Here is a 9299-nt window from a genome sequence, read left to right on the forward strand (position 1 = left end):
CAAATCTCCATCAGAACCGGATCCAAACTCCATCAAAACCAAATAGGGACCCTCCACCAGAACCAGGTCAAACATCCCTCAAAACCTGGAACAAATCTCCCCTTCAGGAGGAGTCCCCTTCAGCTCCAGGTCCAAACTCAATCAGAACAAGGAAGAAACCTCTATCAGAACCAGGTCCAAAATTAATCAGAAAATGGAACAAATCTCCTTCAGAACCAGACCAGAACTTCATCAGAACCAGGAAGAACTCTCAATCAGAACCTGGTACAAATCTCCATCAGAACCAGCTCCATCAGAACCAGTTTCAAACTCCATCAGAACCAGGAAGAAAACTACCAGAACCACATCCAAAATCCATCAGAACCTGGAACAAATCTCCATTAGAATCAGAGCCAAACTATCAGAACCAGATACAAATCTCCATCAGAACCTGGTTACAATATTCATCAGAACTTACGATGGTAAGACCATCTTCAAAGGTCCCAGGGGAGCAACAAAACAGTGACCACTTGATGTCAGGTGTTTAAACAGCTTCTACTGCTGTTCAAATACCTGAACAAGAACGAATCATTTTAAAGAGCAATTTCAAAAACTTTTGCATATGGGCTGTACTAAGCATTATAGATGGACTGAGTTAATATTAGCGAACATGCTAGGCTCAATACATTAACATTTAATTAGCCTTAGCATTTTAACTTTTACACCGCTTTTGTATACTAGAAGGAGTAAATCAATGTCAGCCGTCATTGTAGTGATAGCCGATATGCTAATGTTAGCATTTTAACTTCTCTCTTTCTATCCCTCTACTTCTCTCAATTCCCTTTCTTGTCTCTTTTTCTCCTGTCTGCCTCTTTCTTCTCTTTCTATTCGTTTTTCTTCTTTCCCCCCTTTTTCCTTTTTCTTCTTCTATCCTATATGTTTCTTTCTCTTTTCTCTCTTTTCTGCTTTTCTCTTCTTTCTGGCTTGTTCTATTTCTTGTGTTCTTCAACAGAGTGTTGATCATTTTTACTGTCACATTTTTTCAGCATCTTCTGCTTTGTTCATTCAGCATTTACATTTTCTGCTTCTTTTTCACCGTTCTGCCTCTTTCTGTTTCATGTGTTCTTCAGCTAATTGTTGGTCATTTTTGCTCATTTTTACTTTTTCAAATTTCTTTGGCATGTTTTGCTTCCTTAATTTAGCATTCATATTTTCTGCTTCTTTTCATCTTCTTTCTCTTCTTTCTGCCTCCTTCTATTTCATGTGTTCTTCTGCTAATTATCGCTTATTACTTTTTCAAATTTTTTCAGCATCTTCTGCTTCGTTCATTCTGCAGAATGCATTCTCATGTGCTGTTTCACAGAAACAGCAATTTTTCTAGTCAGTGAGAATGCATTCACTTTGCCAGTGGGTACACACACAGACACACACACTCAGAAACACACACATTCATGGATTACTATCTTTGTGAGGACTTTCCATTGACTTTCATTCATTTTCATTCATTTCAATGGCCTAAATCTGATCTGATTCCTAACCCTTTGACCATCTTCATTGGAGGAAACTACATGGTGGCCATTTTGTGTGTGGCACTTAAACATGTACTGATGTTCCAACAACTAGACAACAGTGATTAAATTTAAAAGGCAATTTCATAGACTTTGGCATATAGGCTGTTAGCACATCAGAACCTAGAACGAATTTCTATCAGAACCAGAACCAAACTCCATCAGAACCAAGAGGAAATCTCTATTAGAACCAGTTAGGAACCTTCCACCAGAACCAGGTCCAAACTCTGTCAGAACCAGGAAGAAACCTCTATCAGAACCGGACTCAAACTCCATCAGAACCAGTAGCAAATCTATATTAGAATCAGACCCAAACTCAATCTCCATTAGAACCTTGTATAAATCTCCATCAGAACCATATACAAACACCCATCAGAACCATGTCCAAACTCTATCTGAACCAGATGGAAACTCTATTAGAACCAGGAAGAAATCTCTTTCAGAACCTGGTAGAACTCTTCATCAGAACCATATACAAACCCCCATCTGAACCAGGTCCAAATTTCCTTCAGAACCAGGAGGACCCTTCTATCAGAACCAGATCCAAACTCCATCAGAACCTGGAACAAATCTTCATCAGAACCGGACCCCAACTCCGTCAGAACCAGTTAGGGACCCTTCACCAGAACCAGGTCCACCAGAACCAGGAGGAAATCCCCATCAGAACTTGGTAGAAATATCCATCAGAACCAGTTAGGAACTGTCCATTAGAACCAGGTCCAAACTCTGTCAGAACCAGGAAGAAACCTCTATCAGAACCAGAACCAAACTCCATCAGAACCAAGAAGAAATCTCCATCAGAACCAGTTAGGAACCTTCCACCAAAACCAGGTCCAAACTCTGTCAGAACCAGGAAGAAACCTCTATCAGAACCAGAACCAAACTCCATCAGAACCAAGAAGAAATCTCCATCAGAACCAGTTAGGAACCTTCCACCAAAACCAGGTCCAAACTCTGTCAGAACCAGGAAGAAACCTCTATCAGAACCAGAACCAAACTCCATCAGAATCAAGAGGAAATCTCTATCAGAACCAGTTAGGAACATTCCACCAGACCCAGGTCCAAACTCTGTCAGAACCAGGAAGAAACCTCTATCAGAACCGGACTCAAACTCCATCAGAACCAGTATCTATATTAGAATCAGACCCAAACTCAATCAGAACCAGGAGCAAATCTCCATTAGAACCTTGTATAAATCTCCATCAGAACCATGTCCAAACTCTATCAGAACCAGATGGAAACTCTATTAGAACCAGGAAGAAACATCTATTTGAACCAGGAATAAATCTCTTTCAGAACCTGGTAGAACTCTTCATCAGAACCATATACAAACCCCCATCTGAACCAGGTCCAAATTTCCTTCAGAACCAGGAGGACCCTTCTATCAGAACCAGATCCAAACTCCATCAGAACCTGGAACAAATCTTCATCAGAACCGGACCCAAACTCCATCAGAACCAGTTAGGGACCCTTCACCAGAACCAGGTCCACCACAACCAAGAGGAAATCCCCATCAGAACTTGGTAGAAATATCCATCAGAACCAGTTAGGAACTGTCCATTAGAACCAGGTCCAAACTCTGTCAGAACCAGGAAGAAACCTCTATCAGAACCAGAACCAAACTCCATCAGAACCAAGAAGAAATCTCCATCAGAACCAGTTAGGAACCTTCCACCAAAACCAGGTCCAAACTCCGTCAGAACCAGGAAGACACCTCTATCAGAACCAGAACCAAACTCCATCAGAACCAAGAAGAAATCTCCATCAGAACCAGTTAGGAACCTTCCACCAAAACCAGGTCCAAACTCTGTCAGAACCAGGAAGAAACCTCTATCAGAACCAGAACCAAACTCCATCAGAACCAGTAGCAAATCTATATTAGAATCAGACCCAAACTCAATCAGAACCAGGAGCAAATCTCCATCAGAACCTTGTATAAATCTTCATCAGAACCATATACAAACCCCCATCTGAACCAGGTCCAAATTTTCTTCAGAACCAGGAGGACCCTTCTATCAGAACCAGATCCAAACTCGATCAGAACCTGGAACAAATCTCCATCAGAATCGGACCCAAACTCCGTCAGAACCTGTTAGGGATCCTCCACCAGAACCAGGTCCACCAGAACCAAGAGGAAATCCCCATCAGAACTTGGTAGAAATATCCATCAGAACCAGTTAGGAACTGTCCATTAGAACCAGGTCCAAACTCTGTCAGAACCAGGAAGAAACCTCTGTCAGAACCAGAACCAAACTCCGTCAGAACCAAGAGGAAATCCCCATCAGAACCTGGTAGAAATATCCATGAGAACCAGTTAGGATCACTCTAACAGAACCAGGTCCAAATTTATCAGAACCAGTGAAAAAGCACTACTCTGTGATTTATGATGGTAAGACCATCTTCATAGGTCCCAGGGGAGCAACAAAACAGCAGCCACTTGATGTCAGGTGCTTAAAAAGCTTCTACTGCTGTTCAAATACCTGAACAAGAATTAATCATTTTAAAGGGCAATTTCATAGACTTTTGCATATGGGCTGTACAAAGCATTATAGATAGGCTGAGTTAATATTAGCCAACATGCTAGTCCTACTACATTAACATTTAGCTAGCCTTAGCATTTTAGCTAATTTAAGCTTTTACACCGCTTTTTGCACAGTAGAAAGGGTAAATCAATGTCAGCCTTCATTGTAGTGATAGCCAATATGCTAATGTTGGCATTTTAGCTTCTCTTTCTATCATTTCTGCTTCTGTCCCTCCCTTTTCTTGTCTGTTTTTCTCCTTTCTGCTTTTTTCTTCTCTCTTTCTATCCGTTTTGCTTTCCACCCTTTTTCCTTTTTCTCTTTCTACTTTTCTGTGTCTTTCTCTTCGCTCTCCTTTCTGCTTTTCTCTTCTTTCTGGCTTGTTCTCTTTCTTGTGTTCTTTAACAGAGTGTTGATCATTTTTACTATGTCAAATTCCTTCAGCATCTTCTGCTGCATTTATTCAGCATTTACATTTTCTGTTTCTTTCTCACCTTTCTTCCTCTTTCTGTTTCATGTGTTCTTCAGCTAATAATCGCTTATTACATTTTCACATTTTTTCAGCATCTTCTGCTTTGTTCATTCTACAGAATGCATTCTCACGTGCTGTTTCACAGAAACAGCAATTTTCTAGTTCTAGCTACTTTTTGGCCAAGTAATTTTTTTATAGTCATTTATTTATTTCTGTATATATTCATAATTATTGCAGGATTGGTCCTCCATAGAAGGACATAAGAACCACATTTTGTTATATTCATGTTTCAATTTAAATTTTTCTTTTATACCCGTGTCAGGAGAATATTAACAAATGTGTAAAGGAAGTTAAATAATTATGTTTCAGTAAATATAACACATGATGCTGTGCGCTTCTCCTCGAGTCCAACACTTAGCAGCTGCTGGTGACCGAACTCACCACAAACGCCATGAAAATCCCACAAGAAAAACTTCAGTAATTATAATTAAAACTAAATTTACCAATGGTTCCCAGTCAGAGCCTTGATGTGGCGTCTCTCCTTTATGTTTATGCCGGCAATCATCAACGCTACAGTTTATCCAAAACAAAGACACGTCAAACTGTAACACAGGCAAGCCTGTCTGTCATAACAGTAGCATATCACAATCACAACTTTCATTCCGGTAGCTATCTTGTCATTGTATCTTAAGACCCCTACCTTGGCACTTTGTTCAGTTTATCTTGAGTGGTGTTTTGTCAAAACGCTAAGCAATAAATCCGACGAATTCATTCATGTTGTATATTCAACAATAAAAGGGTGCAATTTGACTTATGCACCTTCCTACCTACACGTCAACAACTAGTTCCAGTTCTTCTTCTTCTTCTTCTTCTTCTTCCGGTGTTTAATGGCGGTTGGCAAAAATCTGTAGGTGCGCCTTACCGCCACCACTGGTATGGAGTGTTGTTCATTATGGATTAATATCTTTCTTATATAATCAAATTCTATTAAATAATTTTGTTCTTTTTAGGAATCTTAAAATAATTTGTATATGTTTGCTCCCTATGTTCTTTTGTAATGAATCTATTATACTAAACTTTTCTTTAATCCTTTCAAATTCTCACTTCATACCTCTTCTGTCCAGCTCATATTTCTGACACTCTATAAAAATATGTTCAATTGTTTCATCCATCCCACAGTGGTCACATTGTCCTGTATTATGTTTATGTATTTTTGTATGTATAATTAATTAATTAATAAACTGTATAAATGCTAGTGCAAGTACTTATTTACTAAAGCTAGTTTTGCAATTTACATATCTTACAATAATTAATAATTAAGTCCTGTATGTCCTAATCTTAGTCTTGTTATTACCCTTTCCTCCTTTCTGCTCCTTCTTCCTGTTCTTTTTTCACCAACTGCCTTTTTAATCCTATAAAACTATCTTCCTTTTCTTTCTCCATCCCACCTTTTCTGCCATTCTTCCTTCAACTTTTGTTTGATGATGCTCTTTGTTTCTGATTTACTTAAATGTACTGTAAAATTGATATAATTTTGTGTTGCCTTCTTAGCCATCTTATCTGCCATTTCCAGCGCCATAGAAAAAGAGAGAGTTACGACACTCTTTCAACTCGCCTATAGGCGGTCACGTGGTTCATGTAGCTCTCAATAGTTCCAAACATCTCAGCGGTGTCAGTCAAGTTGAACGGCTTCAGGCGCGACATAACGCAAAAAGCTAATTTTTTCACTCTTTCCTGTGACTTTTGGTAATTAAATAATAATGAACTGATTATTGGCTACTAAATCATAATTTGAAAATCCAAATAGAAGTAACAATACCTATTATAAATGCTCTTTCTGATCTTCTCCGCATGCTAGCACATGCTAGCATGGGATGCTATAACTGTATTCTGTGCCAGCAGTTAAGAGCTCTGATCAAACTTACCTTCGGATCTACATCCTATACTATGTGGAAAGATCTATTGCCTATGTATTTAAAAAAAAAATCCAAATATTACAGATGGAAAATGAGCAGAATTAAAATTTTATTTAAAAATTAAATAATTTTTAAATGAATGAGGAAAATATGTAGCTGTATGAAAATATGACTGAAGACCTGGGATAAATTCTTAATTTTTGTAGAAGACATAATCATACTATTTTTTGCTGTCATGTGAACTGAGTACTTGTATCTATAACAGAGTTGATTGTGACTGTAGTCCGACAACTGTTGTAAAATTGTAATTCATTGACTAAAATGTTCATTTAATTGAAAATGTAGTTAAAATCGTATTAGATGACAAAACAACTGAATTGTGCAAAAATAAATGACCAAACAATTTATTGTAAGATATGTAAATTGCAAAACTAGCTTTAATAAATAAATACTTGCACTAGCATTTATACAGTTTATTAATTACATCTGCACCAATAAACTGTATCTGATCAAATCTGGACAAGGTAGAAATGTGCCCAAGTCCGAATGAGGGTTCATCCTCCTTGGCATCATTGGCAGCAGCTCCTTTTGAAGTCAGTCACCACATCTGCTGACCTCCCAGAAAACAATAGAGAAACAATCAATATCATAGCTAGAAGGCAAAAAAAAGTAAATGTGTTCCTCTGTAGGTTCAGCAGGCTACCATGGTTGGGTGTGCTGCATTTGGATGCTCCAATCGGTCAGAGAAAGGAATCCGTTTGTATGGCTTACCAAAAGATCCTGAAAGAAGGAAAAAATGGTTGGTTCAAGTCAGTAGAAGCAACCTCACCATCACCAGAGGTCACAACAACAAGAAACTATGTGCTGTACGTTCAATCTGCACACTGCACTGGAAAATGCACAAGGGCCTAATGAAATGTGCAAGAAAATAAATAAATTACTTTACAGGCACACTTTGAAAAAGGACAGTTTGTGAGGACACAGTCAGGCCAAGTGAGACTGAGGGCTGATGCTGTTCCAACCCTTTTTCTTCATCGCCCAGAACCAAAGAGGAGGAAGGATCCTGCAATGAGAAGTCCAGCAGAACTTGCACTGCATGTTGAGCCACTGACTAGTGATCACACATATAGTTCTAAAGTAAACTTTGGTACGAACCGTGTTAAATAATACGTTTCAAATTTTTTACCTAATCTTTATGCTAACAGTGCCATTATAATTTCAGAGATGAAGGAAGGAAGAAACAGAAATGAGGCAAGTGAGATGAGGGAAAGTGAAGCGGAAAAAGAAGATGAAATTGTAGCCTCAGAGGACAGGGACATGCCAGGAACTGATGAGCCAGGGTCAACAGGGCAAAGAGTATGCATCAACAGGGAATACAATCAGGAAACCGAGGTGAAAAAGCTGAGGGAGGAATTAGAAAACCAAAAAATTCACATAAGAACAATAGAAGGAGAACTTCCCAGACAGAAGAAAATTAATGCAGTCCTACGAAAGAAAAATTTAACAATGGAAAAGAACTTTGGCAGCATTTTCACAAAAGATCAAATGAAAGCTATTGGTATGAAGAGTAAAAGAGGCATTAGATGGAGCAAAAACACATTAAAAAAAGCCATACAACTTCGCTTTTCTGTGGGCTCAACAGGCTACAGGCTTCTTCAGGACATGAGTCTCCCTCTCCCTGACATCAGAACCCAGCAAAGAAGATTGCAACACATTAAGCTGGAACCAGGTGTGCTAGGAGAAATTTTAAACATGCCGCAACTAAAGGTTGACAGTTTAACAGAGATGGAAAGAGAATGTATACTTACTCTAGATGAAATGGCAATCACCCCTAGTGTGGAGCTGCCTGGTTACACAGGAGCTGCAACACATGCATGTGTTTTTATGTTGGCCGGAAGTACAACAAGATGGAAGCAAGTTGTGACTTACCATTTTAGTGGCAATTCCACTAATGGAGCTAATTACAAGCCAGTCATCCTAGACATCATTAAGAGAGCAGCTTCCATAGGTCTTTTTGTGGTAAACATCACCACTGACATGGGCAGTGCTAACCGAGCGATGTGGTGGGCTTTTGGAGTGGGTCACAAGAAAACATTTGTCCAACACCCAGTAAGACCAGACAAAAGGCTGTACTTCATGCCAGATGTCCCTCATCTGGTGAAGAATTTGAAGAGTGCCCTGGTTAGTGGTCAGACATTCACAATTCTACCAGAGATTGTACAAAAAGAGAGTCTGCCACACAATGAGGTTTCATTTGAAAGATTTGGTAGATTTTCAGGAACAAATGCCTTTGAAAATTGCTCCAAATCTTTCACAAAAAACCCTTCAGCCCAGTCATTTTGACAAAATGAAGGTGGGGCCTGCATTGAATGTCTTTAGTAAGTCAGCAAGTGCAGGTCTGAAATACATGGTGGAGTAGGAGCAGCGACCCACCTCTAATCTGACAACAGCCTGGTTTCTGGAGCAGGTGAACCACTGGTTTGATCTCATGTCCTCTCGCCACCCTGTGATGGGACTCAGCAGGCACAAGATGGAAGAGTACAACAAAGCTATTAAATTCCTCCAAGACATGTTAGCACTCTTCAGTGGACTTAGAATAGGTCCTACAGGAAGCTGGAAACCAGTGCAAACAGGAATTGTGATGGCAACATCTACAATTTTAGGTATTCAGAAAGACATGCTTGACCATGGACACATGTTTGTGTTGACAAGCAGGTTTACTCAGGACTGCCTTGAAAACTTGTTCAGCTGCATAAGGCAAAGGAATCCAGTCCCAACACCAGTGGAGTTTCACCAGGCACTGAGATCAATCTCAGTTGGGCAGTTCCTTACAACTGTAAAATTG

At 39.3% G+C, this 9299-nt stretch overlaps 1 protein-coding gene across 3 annotated transcripts in view; it reads right to left on the minus strand.

The window, feature by feature from the left end:
- Positions 1 to 5455, minus strand: part of preb (prolactin regulatory element binding) — a 57423-nt gene extending 51968 nt beyond the window's left edge. The window contains exons 1-2 of one of the 3 annotated variants that reach the window (XM_047361314.1): positions 5239 to 5356; positions 5042 to 5140 (exon numbers count right to left, since the gene is read on the minus strand). The gene's annotated coding sequence lies outside the window, so the exon portion shown is untranslated. Of the gene's footprint in view, positions 1 to 5041; positions 5141 to 5238 lie in introns of all 3 variants that reach the window. The other 2 variants (XM_047361316.1, XM_047361315.1) reach the window with 2 other exon arrangements.
- Positions 5456 to 9299: the final 3844 nt, after the last annotated feature.

Source organism: Girardinichthys multiradiatus, chromosome 3 (assembly GCF_021462225.1).
Source record: "Girardinichthys multiradiatus isolate DD_20200921_A chromosome 3, DD_fGirMul_XY1, whole genome shotgun sequence".
In the NCBI taxonomy this organism is placed as follows: domain Eukaryota; kingdom Metazoa; phylum Chordata; class Actinopteri; order Cyprinodontiformes; family Goodeidae; genus Girardinichthys; species Girardinichthys multiradiatus.